Source organism: Amblyomma mixtum, chromosome 4 (genome assembly GCF_055824585.1).
Source record: "Amblyomma mixtum isolate Tamu chromosome 4, ASM5582458v1, whole genome shotgun sequence".
Lineage (NCBI taxonomy): Eukaryota > Metazoa > Arthropoda > Arachnida > Ixodida > Ixodidae > Amblyomma > Amblyomma mixtum.
The window spans coordinates 121,909,450-121,921,523 of NC_143015.1; positions in this window are offsets into that span (position 1 = coordinate 121,909,450).

Consider the following 12,074-nt stretch of genomic DNA (forward strand, 5'->3'; position numbering starts at 1 on the left):
GAAGTTTTTGACGGAGCATTTGTTGTCAATGACAGCAAATTGGATGAGCAAAAAACTGGCAGTACATTCTGTTCTTGCCATTTATAGTTCTCTTAGAGTCCTTACTACTCCATTGCTGATGAATGGTGTGAGGGCTCGCTATTCTCTATTCTTTTTTTTAAGGTTCTCTCCTTTGACATTGCCTATAAGGATAGGCGGACAGGGTTAATTGGGGAGACATGCTTCGCCCTGCAGTGGGCGTAGTCAGGCTGATGATGATGATGATAAGGATATGCTCAAGTGCCTTCTCATTGTTCTGAGCGCTTGCTCGCGTTAATACTGTGCCCTAATTTGCGTAAAGGTGGCCTCTCGGTAATTTTTCACAACTTGTAATATAGCCTTCTTTTAGAAAGAATCGATTCGTTTTTAAAAAAGAAAAGAACAAAGGCTATTTCTAGAAAGTCAAACGAGCAGGTCTAAAACAATAGCTTGTGTTCGCGGTCGTTAATACGACGGAACCAGCTTCGACAAAAGGTTGATTAGTTCATTTGGACAAGCCTGGGGCACCCGACAGTAACTGCATTGAAATATTTTATGCAAATTATTAACGGCGGAATGTGCACAATTGACACTATATATATCTGTATGGGTGGGCCACCCTGCTCTAAAAATCAGGCTGAATGCTGAAAAGTCTATCTAAACACCCAGGCTAAGGGTACGGTAATGTGACCTAGCACGGCATTGAAGTTCTTACTGGGATAGAAATTTCTTAATCAAGGCCTTATTAAGAGGAGGGATATACAATCGTAATTTTGTATGTATTAAGTTCTTAGCGTCACAGGTATGCACTGCTACACTGAACCAGGAGTTTTTTTGTTTTAATTTCACAGTGTTGTGTCCCCATTTCTGCCATTTGAAACTCCATCCTGCGCAATACATTTTGTTTCACCATAGGACTTCGCACCTTTACATCGCTTAGTTGATGGACAGCTCTGGATCGACGCCTCAACTTCCTGAAGTAAATAATATGCATCAGACAGTAGTCTGCGGCCAAACAAAATCGATTTGATGGCGGACCTAACGCGGCTTGACTGCCTGAATGCCAATTACATCGGAAGCATGCAAAAGGGATCGATCTTTATTGAGCTTTTCTTCATGCACACAAAAATTGTTATGACAGAGCGTCACTGCCCACAGAGCTCTCTCGATTGGAGCATCAGTGGTGTTGCTAATGCTTGCTGCGGGGATATTGTCTCTCGGTTTGCGTAACATGAATGAGTGTGACCAGAAGAAGCGACATATTGAGAACTGATGGGAATGCGTGGTCTGAGCTGAGGCGTAATGGTTGCGCAGAGGTGGTAGTATATTGTCAGGGTGGAACCAGCGGAACACAGACGCGAGACAAGAAAAAACGAGGAACACACACCACATCGCTGGACTTGCGAACTGCTTTATTGCCAAGGAAACCGCAGAAAAAGGGGACCTGTAAAACCAAGCACCAGACGAGGTTCACTTCGTGTGAAGTGGGGGTGGTGTACTGCATCCCATTGTCCTGTGGGAAAACCTACATCGGGCAAACCGGAGGGTGCATCAATGAACGTATGAGACAGCACCGAACAACGTTCAATTCAGGCACCGGAAGCAATTTAGCCTTGCATGGTAAGGTATGCAAAGGCTGTTCTCCTTTGCTTCACCGCACGAGCATTATCGGTCGGGGGAGAACAAGACGCGAGCGTGAAATTCTGGAAGCGTTAAAACAAGCAGATGTGCGCCAGTGATCCCTCGGTTTTTATCACGGATAAAGAATATAACTTTCTTTTATCATAATACAGTCGTTCCCGTCGTCCAGAGTGTGCGCTTGCGCAGGGAAACATTTAAATGTGGTGGTTTTCTTGGAAATAAATCAGTTGCAAGTCCAGCGGTGTGGTGTGTGTTCCTCCTTTTTTCTTGTCCTGCGTCTGTGTTCCACTGGTTCCGCCCTGACAACATTATGAACCAACTAGCCCAGCAATTTACGCTCGTGGTACTAGTAGCTTTCCGATGCCTCAAATACACGCAAGCCTTTCTAATCGAGTCTCTTCCCTTACCTTGGTTTGGTCGGTGCTCCACCTAGGGTATGATTTGATCAATACACAGGCAGGCAATGTACCCTTTGAACGTCATTGAGATGGATACTCGTTGGAAGAGTAACGCAAGGGAGGAAGAAGTTTTACTTGTTTGCTATTTCCAGTGAACTACCAGAGCGCATTCTCGACTAATACGCAAGCAGTTCAAGCATGCCACTGCTCTTGGGTAGCCTTTGTTACTAAGCGATGAGCAGGTTCCCACAAGGGGCGCTCGACAATGCGAAATTAAAGAAGATGCGTTGCTGCGGCGTGTGGCGAGAAATTGAGCGGAGTTCTGCAGCCTGATTTTTTCAAGCGTCGGTTATGATTCGGAGGAAGTGACGCTGCTCGACCACAAATGGTCCAGCAGTCATTGCCGGTGTTTTACCCATAACATGCGGAAATCGAAGCACTTAATATTGAAACTAATTGATGGAGTTGCGCAGAGCGCACTGTGCCTTAATAATTTATTATAATGTAACACTCCTTGAAACTTAACCAGTTAACGTGAAAGAACGACACATCACAGTGATATCTAAGCATGACCCGGGTTTAAATTTAGAACACCTTCTTCATCTATTTAGAACCTCGTCTAGAGCATAAAATTAACGAAAATATTTTTTTTGGGGGGGGAGGGGCACATAATTGATTTTTACGCGGTGTGGGGAGGGAAGTGAAGTCACTAGATTGTAAGATCGCTGAACAGCACGCACTCGTTCGATTTAATACTACGACCACATCAATACCTTGCGTTTAAGCTATTCATTTAAAGGAAAAAAACTTGTGCTTGCTTAGTTAGTAAATTGTTATTTCTACACTTTTATTTCTCTGGTCACCATTTAACGGGTGTGTGACCTTTTTTTTACAGCTACTGAGAGGGAAGGAGAGGATGTTGGGCCTACAGAGCGATAGAAAATTTTATTGTTTGAAATAAATTCCAGGCACGGCCCTGGGTCCCCGCACGACCCCACTGCACTCAAGTGTTTATGTTCCTAAGGTCCATAACACTGGCAGCCCGGCCGGTTGCGATGGACTGCCGGCATACACAAAACCAAGATAATTACAGCGACGCCATGTCAGCGTGTAAGCAATGCGGGGGTTTGTTTGAAAAACCAGTTTCCTAGCATTAAAGTGAGACGGAAACTTGGTTTTGCTATTTTGCTTCCATGTGCTAAGCGAAGCAATGCTAGCGAATACTGCCCCTCCCCAGACGTAATATTCTAACACCGTATTATTCTGTCATGTAAACCGTACGACGCGACGCAGTCACATTACCTGCATTACAGTTAGCGCATCATACCGTGCCATTATCATACCATTACCTTAACGTGCCATACCTTAACATATCATACCTTCTGATACCAACCCATCCCATCCTATAGAATGTTGTGCCTTACAATGCCGTACCATGCCATCCCTTATTATACCAGTAGCAAGCCACACCGCAGCATACAATCCTACGCAGTTACGATTCCACATAGTTACCAAACCATTACCATATAACTTCTGTACTTTCCCTAGTATTATCGTAATAATACCATACCATTCCGTATCGTTTCATAGCATAAAGCCCCGCGCGATTCCTTACCATACGATACGATACGACACCGCCCCATACCATACCAAGGAATAGCGGGTATCAATTTCTCTAGAACTTAACAACATAATAAGATAGTAATGGTAGCTGCTGTTCCTCATGCTTTCAAAAAATGTAACCATCATCCGCTTCGCTGAACTTCGTAGATTCAAGCAGACCGAGAAACATGAGGACACTCACGTGCACACAAGTTGTACGTGCCTAACTTCAATTATCACCGAGCCCCTACGTACGCATTGCTGGACGTCAGTCGTGCTTTTCACGTGGAAGCAATGTCAAAGCAACACGTTAATGCGTCGCGACGTAGGCCCATCGCCTGTTTGTGGCTGCTCTAACTATTGAAGGCTCGCCGTCCACTGCTTTCTCCTGCTTTACAAACCGGTGTGCGCGCTATGCACACCATAATACTCGTTCGGTTCGTATTCCGCTTTCGAAATTGCAGGCATAACCTTAAATTTCTGAGTTTTCTAGAATATGGATACAAGCCCCGTTCCGCTTTCGAAGCAGCCTCCTACCTTCAGTTTCTGGAGCAGCTATAGCCGCGCGACCAGCGTCCATCACCATGGGCTTGCGTGTTCCATTTCAAGTTGCCTCTACTTATGCATTCATTTCCTGTATAATTTTCGAGCCACAAAGTACGCATCTTTTCCTAGCAAGGCGTTTTTCTTGTGAGAACAAAGCTGAAACGAAGAGTGCATGGGCTGCTCAGGAAGCACAACAGCTCGAGCCGAAAGCTTATGCCGTGGCCGCTCGCTTAACGGCGGGTCGATTGAAAGCACGCTTGCTTGAGATAGGGAGTTGGCGCTCCAGTTCGCGACAAGCTGCATACCCTTGCCCGTGGCTTCTCGAGAAGGCCCGAACCATCTTGAACCGTAGCTCCATCCGCGCCGCTGCACCAAGGTTGTGAATAGAAGAGCACAAGGGCCGTGAGATGAGACGTGCTAGCTGTAGTACGAGAATTCGAGTGTGCTCCAGAGCAATCTTTTCCCTCTACATTTTGCCGGGGGTCACCACCGCCCGATTTACCTTCACGGTACTGCTTGCTTTCTCGTGCTTTCGCCGTCTTTCGTCATCCGTTGTGCTCTGCGTTGTCATCCGATGCTTTCGTTCGTTCGTTTACGCTGAAGCCGACGCCGAGGCGCGCCGTTAAACTCAGGGGAGGGCGTCTAATAGCTGCGGTGTAAAATCCCGAGGTGGTCGAAATTATTCCGGAGCCCTCAACTACGGCACGTGTTTCTTTCCTTCTTGCACTCCCGCGTTCTTCTCTTCTCTTGCGATGCGGTTGAGGTGTGCACAGAGAAGTGAGACAGTTACTCCGCCCTTTACTTCCTCAAAATCCACTGACATCCATGTTCAAAGTGGTGTGTCGTCGTGGCAATCCGTGCTGAACTTAGAGGACCACTCTTCCCCTTATGTATCAATGCGGAAGGGGCCCCAAATATTGTTTCTGGCTTGTAGAAGAGCACGGTGGGCATGGTAGAGGAAGCAATGAAGAGGAAGTTGAAGAAGCTGTGCCCGTTAGACCATCATCATCATCATCACCCGGCCTAGCGCACTGCTTCCCGCTTGCCCTGTGTTCCTGGCCAGTTGAACCGGCTAGTATGCCTCGATCATGAATCTACAGGAGTTAACATTCGGGTAGAGGTGCGCGGTAGTTGGAGAAATGAAATGAAATTTATTTTTGCGAGTGAAATACATTATTCTGTGCCTTCCTCATAAAAGAAATAAAAGGGAAGGTTAAAACGCACTGTGCTGATAACTTAAGAGCCACACTGTACGCATGTTTCTACTTCGGCTTGCCTGCAAACATTGCATGTTTGTCTTCCTACAAGAGAGGGATACCTCCTATTCTTTGGTGGTTCAGACTGCACTCAACACAGTCGCTGCAGTCTCCTATTCACACAGAGTGCATCTGGCATCTGGAAGCTTTCAAATAGCTTTCAATCTTTCCCAATAGAGCATGAAATACAACAACCCACGAAGACTACAAGGCCCGTCGACCCGGAGTCATTTGACTCACAATGCAAATTTTGCGTGGAGAAGGCGGACCTGTACCATATGGTATGGGCCTGCCAACGAAATCAGGCGATCACTGTTAATAACCAGCCCACGTAGGAGGGATGGATGGATGGAAACAACTTTATTACACGCACAAAAAAAATCTTCCAGGGTGGTCCCCTACTGGTCCACGAGTCCACGGGTTTGTGCTTCACGCAAAGCCCGATCCACTAGCCATTTCTGGCCGGCGGGCTGAGCGGTCCGTAAAGCAGCCTCCCAGGAAGAATGAGTGGGACTGGGGATGGGGGTACTGCCTTAGGGGAGGACACTCCCAAAGGTAGTGAAAAAGTGTGGATTTGGGCACGCCACAGGTGGTACAATCAGGAGGAAAGGTGGGGTGAAAGCATGAGAGACGGTAGGGTGAAATAAAGGAGGGGTGGGAGGCAGCTCTGACCAGCTCTGACAATACGAGTCAAAAGCAACTCATCGAAAGAGCCCGGACAGCAGCCCACGCCAATGGGGTTCCGGACTGAGAGCTCCACCCGCCGCTACAACCTTCTAAACTATTTTATAAAATATTTTCAACACCATGAAATTGAAATTGGTTTTTGAGGAAAGGAAATGGAGCAGTATCTGTCTCACATACCTCGGCGGACACCTGAACCACGCCATAAGGGAAGGGAGGAAGGTAGGAGTGAAAGAAGGAAGAGAGAAAGAGGTGCCGTAGTGGAGGTCTCCGGAATAATTTCGACCACATGGGGATCTTTAACGTGCACTGACATCGCATAGCACACGGGCTCCTCTTGAGTTTCGCCTCCAACTGAACGCGGCCGCCGCGGTCGGGTTCGAACCCGGATCCCCAATAGAGCACTAAATCCAAAAGAATAACGTTTTTTGCATCTCGTACAAAAATAAAAATGGCACAGTGGGTAGAATACTGTAAACTGCAGTTATTTTGTTTTCTGTGCTCAATCACATGGCACTGTTCGCAGACGCTTTGTGAAATAAGGACCAAGCATCTCTCCGCGTCTGGGTGTGAACGCTGCCGGCTAAAAACTCGAATGATTGCAGCCTGAATAACAATGTGCTGTCATTCTCACTCAATTTCTTCGATCCGATGAAACCCGTTCTCTGGAAACACCGACGAAGAGAAGCTCAAGCCTCGTGTCCTGTCATCCTAGCGAAAGAAAAAGGCCTAAGAAAAGGCTAGTTTCTCCGAGTACTTACTGGGCAGAACTCACAGGTTATTTTCGGATAAACCGTTTTCATTCAAAAAGCGTTCCGTCACACATGTCAATCGTACACTTTGTGAAGTTTGACTAGAACTTTGTGTATTTGCTTGGAACAATTCCCTGATGTGAAACCGGTATTTTGAGGAAAGATATTCTTCACCCATCCCTATTTGTTTAGTTTTACTGGCTTTGCCAATAATTTTGCCATTGACTTCGCTGCTTTCTCGCACCGAGCTGCATGCAGGGAGACTGGTGTGAAAGGAATCAAGAGACAATTCGGGCTTCATAAAACATGCACATATTGTTCCGTTCAGTGCATCCTGGTCTTTTCAAGAAATGCATCATGAAACAGCTCGCATGAAAAGACGGAAGATGAAAGGATGGAATGGAAAGAAGAGTGCTCTTGGCAGACGTGTTCCTTTCTTTGATGTTGCTTCTTTTTGTGCCGTGTGTTTCACGAAGCATAAATATTAACCGGCGAAACGATCTGCACTACTTTACTTTTAAATAAATGCTACGTTCTACGATTCCGGTCTTTTCCGTTTTTCCTCAAGTCTTTTAAAGGGCGGGGTATTCAGACATATACATTTGTAAATTTATGCTCTGGTTTTAGTACAAAGTGTCTCTAAGCTCGCATAAAATCGAATTCTTAGAACAGCAATTCCTTCAAGTATTGCCTTCCTAGTCATTCTGCTCCTTTGAAGTTACGATCAGCGCTTCTGACAAAAATCTAAAGCTATGATATCCTACGAAACAGACGACAATTAATTTAACAAGCTAACAATTAATTCAAGCAAAACCAAATATATAGTATTTAGCTCAAGAGGAAAAGTCATCTATAGCAACCAAATTAACATTTTTATTAATGGCCACTCACTTGAACGAACACACTCATTTAAGTATCTTGGAGTCATTCTAGATGAACATCTTCACTGGAAAAATCAGATTAACGCCGTCTGTTCGAAGTTGGCCTCAGGCTGTTACGCCTTACTACAGGCCCGCGATTGTTTTAACACACAAACACTGCGTACCCTTTATTTTGCACTTATTAATAGTCATTTAACATACTGTATGGAATCATGGGGTTTGACATACAATACTTACCTTGATCCTATCCGGCGATTACAAAAACGGGCTATCCGAATTGTAACACAAAGCAAGTATACCGACCCAAGTAAACCACTTTTCCAGTTATTAAATATCCTTCCTTTTGACCTTTTGCGCTCTTTAAAGATAGCGGTGTGTGTAAACAACATACCTAGTCAAATATAATCAACCTTTCAATGCCTCCCTGTTTCGCTCATCTTCTCGACTCACAAGAAACCTTACACATAGTAACTTTAATCTACCACCGAATTATAACGTTTACAGCGAAAGATTGGTGCAGTTTTCAGGAGCCAAGGTTTGGAATGCTTTACCCCCAGAAATAAAACAGTCTCATGAAACAAATAGAGCATTGCGAACATACTTTATGAGCCTTATTTGACATATGTGACAATTGTCTTCGGTTTGTGTCTGTTGTACCATGTTGTTCATGAAAGATTTTTTTTTTCTGCTGTAAAATGCACATTATTTTATTTTTTCCTTGTTGTATGATGTATTTGGGTCTTTCGCCGTGATTTTGTGCTTTTCATTTTTCACAAGTGCTGTGTCATTGCCTTCATATATTTTGTTTCTGAACCCCACACTAGCCTCTGGCTGTGGGTTCAGTCAGTGTTTTGGTAATTTGTATGGCAAAAGTAGAAATAAAATGAATGAATGAATGAATGAATGAATGAATGAATGAATGAATGAATGAATGAATGAATGAATGAATGAATGAATGAATGAATGAATGAATGAATGAATGAAAGAACGATCCTCAAGGCGAAGGCTGTCGTGCATCTACAACACGAGTGGGCGAACTTTTCTTGACAAGGGATGTTCTAGCATAAAGATATTTTGTAGAAATATATACAGTTTTCCTTTTGTGGCCGCATGGTTGTTATATGGCTAATGATGTTTGTCGTTAAAATGGTTCGCTGAATTCGCAAGCGGTGCAGACCGAGAGTAGTGGAGAAACTTGTCCGTCTACAGAAATACAGTCTAAAAGTATTGCTGGATCCAGTTAAACGCGACGAACTGACCCTTTGTGAAACAAAGGACAGTCTTGTTCTTGGAATTGACAACATTTCTGCAAGCTTTATAATAAAAGCCTTTTTATGTCAGCGCATTGTAGGCTTGTATGAAATTCTGACACATTTCTTCCAAATAACACTCATTCCGTCGAAAACAAACACAAAATGTTCGTCTCTGCCTCTCTTCTTTAATTGTAACGTTCATGTGCTGCCTTACAGACGCTTACGTCGGTCACTGCAGTGTTGTCACTTTTTCAGACCCATATTCGCAGGTGATGATCACACAAACCTTTAAATTTTAGGTGCATTGAGAGCTGTCTAGTTTTGAGGTGCGGCATTTTCTATGAAAACAATGCTCGAGCTTAACTATTCATTTGACCTCACCCGTTGACCTCACCCGATGCGTTTACGTCATAAATTGATTTTTAGTTTTTAGTTGCTCTGTTGACGCTCGTTCATCACTAAAAGAGGTGTTGTTGCTGAAACATTTGGAGTTTAAAACACTTCTCTTTTCCCAGCATATCTGTGAAACTCTTGGAGTTGGTGAAGGCGGCGTCAGGCATGAATTTGGCGATAATGAAAGCAAGTCGAAGAAGTAGCTGTCTACTTTTGTCGATTAGGTATCAAATACCGTGCCATTTGCTTGTGAAGAGAGTGACGGCGACATCGGTAGCTCATATTTTTTCATATCTGATGTCCTGAATCTAAATTTTCAGCGAAACCGCGTTTCTTTATTTTATCTTAATTTTCATTTAATAATACTGTCAGCCCCAAAAGGGGATTGAACAGGAATGGAAAAGAAGCACTAAAACAACAACAGTAAAGTTCGTAGTGCGAAAACAGATACGAGTTGCGAAACACTGGTATACAACAGCTAATGAGAAATCGCCTCGAGACACACTTATTAAACAAACAAAATGCATAACTTAAAAAACTCGAACAGCCGCTCGCTTCGTTAGAACGTGGCAATTAATTGATATAGGCCAACTTGTGCTTCCCCACTGTTTCACCTGAGCAAGCTTTCTGTGTCACCACCGTGTTCTCTGCGAAATGACGCTATGTCAAGCGGCGTGTGTCTCGTTGTAAAGTAATAGGTTAGTTTTATGGGGTTTAACGTCCCAAAGCGACTAAGGCTATGAGAGACGCCGTAGTGGAGGGCTCCGGAAATTTGCGTCCACCTAGGGTTCTTTAACGTGCACTGTCATCGCACAGTACACGGGCCTCTAGAATTTCTCGTCCAAAGAAATTCAACCACCGCGGCCGGGATCGAACCCGCGTCCTTCGGGTCAGCAGCCGAGCACCATAACCACTGAGCCCCCGCGTCGGCTCGTTGTAAAGTAATAGGTCACAAATTATTTTTCTTTTTATATCCGCTGACAAAACTTTCAAGCCGCAGATACCGGCCTACATCATGCTTTTATAATTTTTTTTTGGTCCATTGGGACATTCACTTCCTCAATAATGTGCTATTTTGACAAAGAAAGAGTTTATTTTCCTCTCCGGCAGCCACCGTTTTTTTCCGCTGTAGGACTTGTAGCTCTTTTGAGAAGAGCGCTCATTGGTTTCAGTGGACTAGTATGTCTTCCTTCCGCACATTCATAGTACTCGATCAGAAATTGCGTTTATTTATTTATTTATTTATTTATTTATTTATTTATTTATTTATTTAATACTGCAGAGTCGCTTGACTCCAAGCAGGCATGAGCACGGGCATGAGCACAGATGCAAATAAGAAAACAAGATATGCACGAACGTCATGCAAGGCTTGTCATTGGCCATTTAAATGACCAGTGACAATTGTAGTGATACAGAGTGTCGGAGCTTTCGAGTCCACAGCGTTTTCCTTTAATAAACGTGGCAGGCTTTAACCTTGGTTTAAAACTTCATCGAAGCAATAAACGATCCTCCTGGAAGCTTATTATGGTTTCAGATGCGGTATTGCCAAAACAATCTCGGATATGGCCGCACCTGTGGTGTTCAAGTAGTTTCATTTCCTGAGTTTTCGGCTCATTCTGGCGCATTTCCGCCAACCGGAAGGTGTTAAGCCGGAGGGGAACTTTGCGGCTCTGTTCCTTTAACTCCGCTTCCTCCACGTGTCCTCCAGAAGAACGCAGTGTTCTTACGCCTGTATGCAGCATTTTGCACCGCTTGCTCCATCAGCCAGTTTTCCGCACATCGTAGTAGCGTCGTGATTACCGTGCTAGTAGGAGCACCTGGGTCGTATAATATTTTGTATTGGTCTTGAACGGCTTCGTGCTACAAGTTGATGATGCGCAGGAAATGCGTGACTTGTCTTCGCACGTTTCTCTGGGCAAACGGCGCTAGGTCTTGTTTAAAAAAAAATTCATCTTATGCATGTCTGAACACCGCATAGTATTGTTGATTCGTCACACGCAGTAACTTACGATGCAGGAAGCATGCACGAGTACGTCAAAAGTTGGCGGGCCAATGCGCGCATCATTCATGTGTTTGTCACGCAGTGTATATTGGACAGTTCTGTGGTGTTAATTTGTTACGGCCTTCCAAGCAGAAGACTGCACTCCTTCATGTCAGATCCATTTAGAAGCACACAGTTGAAAGCACCAGGCAGAAAACTTCGAGATCACTGCACAGACTGCACTGGAGATGTGCGAAAACATTAGCGTTTGTCGCGACGTTGGTTTGCCGCGACTTTATTTTGCACCTACTTACCGACTCCGTGGATATCCGACCGTCGATCGTCGATCTCCGATGCTACCAGTCGACGATGTGTACTTTTTGTTGCTGTACTCTCATTGCTCGTAGGCGTGACGTCACACTCGTATGACGTCACGCGAACGCAATAATTAGCCCCTTTAATTAGGCCAAATAATTGACCGCTTTATTTATTATAATAAATTTGTGTTTATTTATTTTTATTTATTTATTTACATTTCTGCAACGTCATGAAGGCATAATTGCAGGGAGGAACACATACATACACAGTCAATCGTACAGCATATGCCAACTTTTTGTACAGGAATGGAAAGAATTGATGGCAGGTGATGAAAAAGAGCGCCAACAGAAC